The following is a 10423-nucleotide window of genomic DNA, read 5'->3' as shown; positions in this document are numbered from 1 at the left end:
TAACACTACTATCAGCGTCCGTCTTCCTCTTGAGGATCCATTTAATTTTTATGGCTTGCCGATCATCGGGCAAATCCATCAAAGTCCATACTTTGTTCTCATACATGGATCATATCTCAGATTTCATGGCCTCAAACCATTTCGCGGAATCTGGGCTCATCATCGCTTCCTCATAGTTCGCAAGTTCGTCATGGTCTAGTAACATGACTTCCAGAACAGGATTACCGTACCACTCCGGTGCGGATCTTACTCTGGTTTACCTACGAGATTCGGTAGTAACTTGATCTGAAGTTACATGATCATCATCATTAGCTTCCTCACTAATTGGTGTAGTAGTCACAAGAACAGAATTCTGTGATGAACTACTTTCCAATAAGGGAGAAGGTACAATTACCTTATCAAGTTTTCTACTTTCCTCCCGCTCACTTCTTTCGAGAGAAACTCCTTCTCTAGAAAGTTTCCGAATTTAGCAACAAAAGTTTTGCCCTCGGATCTGTGATAGAAGGTGTATCCAATAGTTTCATTTGGATATCCTATGAAGACATATTTCTCCGATTTGGGTTTGAGTTTATCAGGTTGAAACTTTCTCACATAAGCATTGCAACCTCAAACTTTAAGAAACAACAGCTTAGGTTTCTTGCCAAACCATAGTTCATACGGTGTCGTCTCAACGGATTTAGATGGTGCCCTATTTAACGTGAATGCAGCTGTCTCTAATGCATAACCCCAAAACGATAGTGGTAGATCGGTAAGAGACATCATAGATCGCACCATATCTTAATAAAGTACGGTTATGACGTTCGGACACACCATTACATTGTGGTGTTCCAGGTGGCGTGAGTAGTGAAACTATTTCACATTGTTTTTAACTGAAGGCCAAACTCGTAACTCAAATACTCTTCTCTATGATCAGATCGTAGAAAATTTATTTTCTTGTTACGATGATTTTTCACTCCACTCTGAAATTCTTTGAACTTTTCAAATGTTTCAGACTTATGTTTCATCAAGTAGATATACTCATATCTGCTCAAATCATCTCTGAAGATCAAATAATGATACCTGTCGCGAGCCTCAATATTCATCGGACCACATACATCAGTATGTATGATTTCCAACAAATCTCTTGCTCGCTCCATTGTTCCAAAGAACGGAGTCTTAGTCATCTTGCCCATGAGGCATGGTTCGCAAGCATCAATTGATTCATAATCAAGTGATTCCAAAAGCCCATCAGCATGGAGTTTCTTCATGCGCTTTACACCAATATGACCTAAACGCCAGTGCCACAAATAAGTTGCACTATCATTATTAACTTTGCATCTTTTGGTTTCAATATTATGATTATGTGTATCACTACGATCGAGATCCAACGAACTATTTTCATTGGGTGTGTAACCATATAAGGTTTTATTCATGTAAACAGAACAACAATTTATTCTCTTACTTAAATGAATAACCGTATAACAATAAACATGATCAAATCATATTCATGCTGAACGCAAACACCAAATAACACTTATTTAGGTTCAACACTAATCCCGAAATTATAGGGAGTGTGCGATGATGATCATATCAATCTTGGAACCACTTCCAACACACATCGTCACTTCACCTTTAACTAGTCTCTGTTTATTCTGCAACTCCCGTTTCGAGTTACTAATTTTAGCAACTGAACTAGATCAAATACTGAGGGGTTGCTATAAACACTAGTAAAGTACACATCAATAACATGTATATCAAATATACTTATGTTCACTTTGCCATCCTTCTTATCCGCCAATCACTTGGGGTAGTTCCGCTTCTAGTGACTAGTCCCTTTGCAGTAGAAGCACTTAGTCTCAGGCTTAGGACTAGACTTGGGCTTCTTCACTTGAGCAGCAACTTGCTTGCCGTTCTTCTTGAAGTTCCCCTTCTTCCCTTTGCCCTTTTCTTGAAACCAGTGGTCTTGTTAACCATCAACACTTGATGTTTTTCTTGATTTCTACCTTCGACGATTTCAGCATCACGAAGAGCTTGGGAATTACTTATGTCATCCCTTGCATATTATAGTTCATCATGAAGTTCTACTAACTTGGTGATGGTGACTAGATAATTCTGTCAATCACTATTTTATCTGGAAGATTAACTCCCACTTGATTCAAGCGATTGTAGTACCCAGACAATCTGAGCACATGCTCACTAGTTGAGCGATTCTCCTCCATCTTTTAGCTATAGAACTTGTTGGAGACTTCATATCTCTCAACTCGGGTATTTTCTTGAAATATTAACTTCAATTCCTGGAACATCTCATATGGTCCATGACGTTCAAAATGTCTTTGAAGTCCCGATTCTAAGCCGTTAAGCATGGTGCACTAAACTATCAAGTAGTCATCATATTGAGCTAGCCAAACGTTCATAACGTCTGCATCTGCTCCTGCAATAGGCCCGTCACCTAGCGGTGCATCAAGGACATAATTCTTCTGTGCAGCAATGAGGATAAACCTCAGATCACGGATCCAATCCGCATCATTGCTACTAACATCTTTCAACACAATTTTCTCTAGGAACATATCAAAATAAACATATGAAAGCAACAACGCGAGCTATTGATCCACAACATAGATATGCTAATACTACCAGGACTAAGTTCATGATAAATTTAAGTTCAATTAATCATATTACTTAAGAACTCCCACTTAGATAGACATCCCTCTAATCCTCTAAGTGATTACGTGATCCAAATCAACTAAACCATAACCGATCATCACGTGAAATGGATTAGTTTTCAATGGTGAACATCGTTATGTTGATCATATCTACTATATGATTCACACTCGACCTTTCGGTCTCCGTGTTCCGAGGCCATATCTGCATATGCTAGGCTCGTCAAGTTTAACCTGAGTATTCCGCGTGTGCAAAAACTGGCTTGCACCCGTTGTAGATGGACGTAGAGCTTATCACACCCGATCATCACGTGGTGTCTGGGCACGACGAACTTTGGCAACGGTGCATACTCAGGGAGAACACTTCTTGATAATTTAGTGAGAGATCATCTTATAATGCTACCGTCAATCAAAGCAAGATAAGATGCATAAAAGATAAACATCACATGCAATCAATATAAGTGATATGATATGGCCATCATCATCTTGTGCGTGTGATCTCCATCTCCGAAGCACCGTCATGATCACCATCGTCACCGGCGCGACACCTTCATCTCCATCATAGCATCGTTGTCATCTCGCCAATCTTATGCTTCTACGACTATCGCTACCGCTTAGTGATAAAGTAAAGCATTACATCGTGATTGCATTGCATACAATAAAGCGACAACCATATGGCTCCTGCCAGTTGCCGATAACTCGGTTACAAAACATAATCATCTCATACAATAAAATTTAGCATCATGCCTTGACCATATCACATCACAACATGCCCTGCAAAAACAAGTTAGACGTCCTCTACTTTGTTGTTGCAAGTTTTACGTGGTTGCTACGGGCTTAAGTAAGAACTAATCTCACATACGCATCAAAACCACAACGATAGTTTGTCAATTTAACTCCATTTTAACCTTCGCAAGGACCGGGCGTAGCCATACTCGGTTCAACTAAAGTTGGAGAGACTGTTGCCCGCAAGCCACCTATGTGCAAAGCACGTCGGGAGAACCGGTCTCGCGTAAGCGTACGCGTAATGTTGGTCCGGGTCGTCTCGTCCAACAATACCGCCGAACCAAAGTATGACATGCTGGTAGGCAGTATGACTTATATCGCCCACAACTCACTTGTGTTCTACTCGTGCATATAACATCAAACCATAAAACCTAGGCTCGGATGCCACTGTTGGGGAACGTAGTAATTTCAAAAAAAATCCTACGCACACGCAAGATCATGATGATGTACAGCAACGAGAGGGGAGAGTGTTGTCTACGTACCCACGCAGACCGACTGCGGAAGCGTTGACGCAACGTAGAGGAAGTAGTCGTACGTCTTCCCGATCCGACCGATCCAAGCACCGTTACTCTGGCACCTCCGAGTTCTTAGCACACGTACAGCTCGATGACGATCCCCGGGCTCCGATCCAGCAAAGCGTCGGGGAGGAGTTCCGTCAGCACGACGGCGTGGTGACGATCTTGATGTTCTACCGTCGCAAGGCTTCGCCTAAGCACCGCTACAATATGATCGAGGTGGAATATGGTGGCAGGGGGCACCGCACACGGCTAAGGAACGATCTCAAGGATCAACTTGTGTGTCCTAGGGTGCCCCCTTGCCTCAGTATATAAAGGAGCCAAGGGGGAGGGGCGGCTGGCCAAGGAGGGCGCGCCAAGGGAGTCCTACTCCCTCTGGGAGTAGGATTCCCCCCCCCCCAATCCTAGTTGGAATAGGATTCCTCGAGGGGGGAAAGAGAGAGAGGGGGCCGGCCACCTCTCCTTGTCCTAATAGGACTAGGGGAGGGGGGAGGCGCGCGGCCCACCTTGGGCTGCCCCTTTCTCCTTTCCACTAAAGCTCACTAATGCCCATATAGCTCCCGGGGGGTTCCGGTAACCTCCCGGTACTCCGGTAAAATCCCGATTTCACCCGGAACACTTCTGATATCCAAACATAGGCTTCCAATATATCAATCTTTATGTCTCGACCATTTCGAGACTCCTTGTCATGTCCATGATCATATCCGGGACTCCGAACAGTCTTCGGTACATCAAAATGCATAAACTCATAATAACTGTCATCGTAACGTTAAGCGTGCGGACCCTACGGTTCGAGAACAATGTAGACATGACCGAGACACGTCTCCGGTCATGTACCAATAGCGGGACCTGGATGCCCATATTGGCTCCTACATATTCTACGAAGATCTTTATCGGTCAGACCGCATAACAACATACGTTGTTCCCTTTGTCATCGGTATGTTACTTGCTCGAGATTCGATCGTCGGTATCCAATACTTAGTTCAATATCGTTTCCGGCAAGTCTCTTTACTCGTTCCGTAATACATCATCCCGCAACTAACTCATTAGTTTCAATGCTTGCAAGGCTTATGTGATGTGCATTACCGAGAGGGCCCAGAGATACCTCTCCGACAATCGGAGTGACAAATCCTATTCTCGAAATACGCCAACCCAACATCTACCATTGGAGACACCTGTAGAGCTCCTTTATAATCACCCAGTTACGTTGTGATGTTTGGTAGCACACAAAGTGTTCCTCCGGCAAACGGGAGTTGCATAATCTCATAGTCATAGGAACATGTATAAGTCATGAAGAAAGCAATAGCAACATACTAAACGATCGGGTGCTAAGCTAATGGAATGGGTCATGTCAATCAGATCATTCAACTAATGATGTGACCTCGTTAATCAAATAACAACACTTTGTTCATGGTTAGGAAACATAACCATCTTTGATTAACGAGCTAGTCAAGTAGAGGCATACTAGTGACACTAAGTTTGTCTATGTATTCACACAAGTATTATGTTTCCGGTTAATACAATTCTAGCATGAATAATAAACATTTATCATGATATAAGAAAATAAATAATAACTTTATTATTGCCTCTAGGGCATATTTCCTTCAATTACATCTAGTGGAATTCATCGGGGGTGATTCCTTGGGTTTTCCCCTTGGTGTTAGACACACAGTTACTATGGTTACTATGACTTTGCACTGGGCAATGTTATTAAAGACGGGTCGGCCCTGAGCGGTACCCGCGCGAGCTTAATTGCGAGTGATGTGGAGTCGGGTTGACCTGGAAGGTGCCCGCGAGATACTTACGAGGCGTGGGCAGGCATTCTTAGCCCTTGGCGCAAGTACTCGAGACGGGGCAACGGGGTCACATCTTTCGTGAGTCTCTGCTTGTTACCGCGCGTTCCCAATCCACTACGATTTGGATATTTGATCCGAGGGGCCTCTGGCCTGATAGCACTAACCATCACGTGGGCATAGTATGGGCGTTCTGCGTCGTATGCATCAGCCGAAGCTTAATAGACGTCAGCGACTGAGCGGCGCGCGCCGGGTTGGACTGCGTAAGCACCTGCCTTGTTGAAGGAGGTAGCTAGGTCTGCTCATCGGCCGCCCACACAACGTGCAGGAGTTCCCGGGGAGATGGCCCATGACCCCTGGGGGCATAGGTTTAGTCCGGCGTGCTGGCCTCTCTATTAAGCCTAGGTCGGGTTGCGGTGTATTGTTTGGCCGAGGCCGGGCATGACCCAGGAAAGTGTGTCCGGCCGGAGTTAATCGAGCGTGGTGGGTAAGTTGGTGCACCCCTGCAGGGAAGAAAACATCTATCGATAGCATGTCCTACAGTAACGGACACTTGGAGTTGTATCCCGATCGATACAACTAGAACTGGATACTTGAGATGAGACCTGGAGATGAGACTTGGATATGAGATGATAACTGGATAGTATGGCTCTGGGATTGCTTTCTCGCAGGGAGTCGAGAAAGGATCTCTGGCCGAGGTTGATAACATTACTACTACTTTATTTTATGCTACTCTACTCCCTCCTGTTGCTGCAAGATGGTGGTTTCTAGGAGATGCTAGTCTTCGATAGGCTAGGCTTTCCCCTTCCCTTCTGGCATTCTGCAGTTTAGTCCACAGATACAACCCATTCCTTTGATACAGATGCATACTTAGTTTAGATCTGATGTAAGTCTTGCGAGTACTTTGGATGAGTACTCACGGTTGCTTTGCTACTCCTTTTTCCGCATACCTGATTGTTGCGACCAGATGACGGATCCCAGGAGTGAGACGACGCCACTGATGACTACTACTACCCGGAGAATGCTTACTACTACGTGAAGACCGCAGACGACTAGGAGTAGTTAGGAGGCTCCTAGGCAGGAGGCCTTGCCTTCTCGATCGTTGTTGCTTTTGTGCTAGCCTTCTTAAGGCAAACTTGTCTAACTCATGTCTGTTCTCAGATATTGTTGCTTCCATTGACTCTTGTGTATTCGAGCTTATGTATTCGAGCCCTCGAGGCCCTTGGCTTGTAATATAAAGCTTGTATTATTTTAATTTGTGTCTAGAGTTGTGTTGTGATATCTTCCCGTGAGTCCTTGATCTTGATCGCACACATTTGCGTGTATGATTAGTGTACGATTGAATCGAGGGCGTCACAAGTTGGTATCAGAGCCGACTGCCTGTAGGTAGCCCCTTTCCAACTCCTTGTCCGAAGTCGAGTCTAGTCACTACAAAAACTTTACTAACAGGGTTGTGTGGCTTACGGGCCCACGTCGCCATTGGGTGGTATTAGGATCTTTTATTCCTCGTCTATACTCTGGGACTCTGATCTCTCTTCTATTCGGGTTAAAATGGTTTTACTAACTCTAACATTAGGATCCCGTGACCACATCCACCCCAAAGTTGGATAAGCCATAGTTTTCCTTAGAATAGTGTTCTGGATAGTACACACACCGTCGTGATGACAACAAAATGGTATCCATCGTACCTCTTTCATTATGCATGTTTCATCATGAATGATCCTTGTTTTTACAAATGCTCAATGCTGAACTACCCCCTGTTACTTGTTAGCAGGATGGTTAGACCCACTGGTCGTGGCCGTGGTGCCAATGATCCGCCACCGCCCGAATTCTTTGCTGGAATGATGCAACAGTTTGAGCTGAATCGCCAATTCATGGAAGGAATGATGGCTCAGTTTCCTCGTCCGAACATGAATCAACAGCCAACCCTAGGAACTCTGCAGGACTTCATGCGTCTCAACCCAACTATTTACCGCAGCTCAACTCAACCCCTTGATGCTGATGACTGGCTCCGCGACATCACATATGAAATGGAGTGCTAGTGTGGCCCCTGCTAGCTATGTCACCTTTGCATCTTTCTTTTTGAAGGGTCCCGCTGCTCAATGGTGGGACAGCCACAGTAGTACCCTACCTGCTGGAACGGTCATCACTTGGCCGGATTTCCAAGCTGCCTTCCGTGCCCGCTTCATTCCTCAGGGAATCATGGACAGGAAGAAGCGAGATTTCCGCAACCTCACCCAAGGCAACAATACTGTAGATGCTTATCAGCGGGAATTTCTGGACTTGTCTCGTTATGCTGAAGAAGACATTGCAACTAATGCTCGTAGGCAAGAAAAGTTCCATGATGGACTTCACCCTGATATTAAGCTAGCACTGCTTGCTCATGACTTTGCCGACTTCGCCACCTTGGTGAACAAGGCTATTGATGTTGAGACTGGTCTTCAGTAACACCAGGGATCCCTTAGGCGCAGCCGTGTGCTGGCTCATCTTCGGTCCCGTCAGTGCAGAAGCGTCGGATATGGATTCCCCACAAAATGTATCGTCCAACTGCACCTGCACCAAGACAGTCCTATGCCGCACCTCATCTGCCTCCTCCACCGCAGAGGCAGCCCCTTCGGACTGTACCACCCCAAGCTTCTGCTCACAATCCCAATGATGGTTTGTGCTTCAAGTGTGGCCTTCCGGGCCATCGTTCCAGGAACTGCCCTCAAAATCAGAACCAGCTGGCTTTTCCTTTAACTGGCCATAACAACCAGCCCCACAACAACAATGCCAGACAGTATGGTCGTGGTCAGGCTAATCATGTTGATCTGAATGAAGCTCAAGACCAGCCTGCTACTGTGATGGGTACTCTCCTTGTTAATTCAGTACCAGCATCTGTTTTATTTGATTCAGGAGCATCGCATTCATTCATGTCAGAAAATTTTGCATATGCACACGACATTCGATGCGAGCCCATGAACACCCCGATAGTGGTACGCACCCCTGCGGGTCAGTGTCGAACTACCATGATTGGCCGCGACGTCCCCGTTGAAATTGAAGGGTTGGAATTTCATGTTTCTCCCATTATTCTGGAGTCTTCCAACATTGACCTCATTCTGGGAATGGAATGGTTGAAAGCACGTACTGCCTCCATCGTTTGTGCCACCAAAGTCGTTCACCTCCTACATCCTTCTGGTGAGATAGTAAGCTACCATGCTCAACTTGTTTGAAACGTTGAAGCACGACTTTATGTCTTGAATGCGTTGAACGCAACACCTCTTGAGGGAATTGAAAAGATTCTAGTTGTTCGCGACTTCCTAGATGTCTTTCCAGAAGAACTTCCAGGAATACCCCCTGCCCGGGCTGTCGAGTTCGTCATCGATTTGAAACCCGGCACCGTTCCTATTGCCAAACTACCCTACAAGATGATGCCTCATGAACTCCTTGAACTTAAGGAGGAAATCGACAAATCTCTTTGCAGTGGTTTCATTCATCCAAGTTCCTCAGCTTGGGGAGCACCTTCTCTCTTTGTAAAGAAGAAGGATGGAACGAACCGTTTGGTCCAAGACTATCGTCCTATCAACCAAGCTACAATTCAGAACAAATATCCGCTTCCTCGGATCAATGATCTGTATGATCAACTGGCTGGTTCATCAATATTCTCTAAACTCGACTTGAGGTTGGGTTACCACCAGATCCGTGTTCGTGAAGAGGATATTCCAAAGACCGCATTCGTCACTCGTTATGGTTCTTACGAGTACACCGTCATGTCTTTTGGCTTGACCAATGCTCCAGCCACTTTCTCTCGTCTGATGAACTACATATTCATGGATTACCTCGACAAGTTCGTCATAGTCTATCTGGATGATATTCTGGTATATTCGAAGAACAAAGAAGAACATGTTGAACATCTTCGACTTGTTCTAGAGAAGCTTCGAGAACATCAACTTTATGCCAAGTATTCCAAGTGCGAATTCTGGCTTCCTGAAGTCACCTACCTTGGTCATGTCATCTCCAAGGATGGTATTGCCGTCAACCCAGAGCGCGTTCAGGCTATTCTTGACTGGACCCCTCCGAAGACTGTCAAGCAAGTCAGAAGCTTTCTCGGTCTTTCCAGCTATTGTCATCGCTTTGTCGAGAACTTCTCCAAGATTTCCAAGCCACTGGCTAATCTGCTTCACAAAGGCGTTAAGTTCGATTGGATAGACAAATGCCAGGAAAGTTTCCAGGCACTCAAAGGCAAGCTGACATACGCCCCAGTGCTTGCTCTCCCTGATTCTCGCAAGGACTTTGTCATCTATTGCGACGCTTCACGTCAAGGAATAGGCTGTGTCCTAATGCAAGAGCGCAGAGTGATTGCTTGTGCCTCTCGTCAAGTGTGTCCTCATGAAGAGAACTACCCAGTTCATGACCTTGAGCTTGCTGTGGTTATCTATGCACTGAAGCTATGGCGACAGTACCTTCTCGGTAATCGTTGCAAGATCTTCACCGATCATCAGAGTCTGAAGCACCTGTTTACTCAGCCAGATCTCAACCTCCGTCAGCAGCAATGGATGGAAGCTATTGCTGACTACAACTGCGGTATATCTTATACACCTGGCAAGGCTAATGTAATGGCCGATGCCCTAAGCCGTAAGTCTTATTGCAACAATCACATGGTCTTCAAAGCCTAACCCCGCCTTTGTGAAGAGCTGTGCAAGCTGAACCT

Source organism: Triticum urartu, chromosome 5 (assembly GCF_003073215.2).
Source record: "Triticum urartu cultivar G1812 chromosome 5, Tu2.1, whole genome shotgun sequence".
In the NCBI taxonomy this organism is placed as follows: Eukaryota; Viridiplantae; Streptophyta; class Magnoliopsida; order Poales; family Poaceae; genus Triticum; species Triticum urartu.
Note: the sequence above shows the minus strand (reverse complement) of the source record.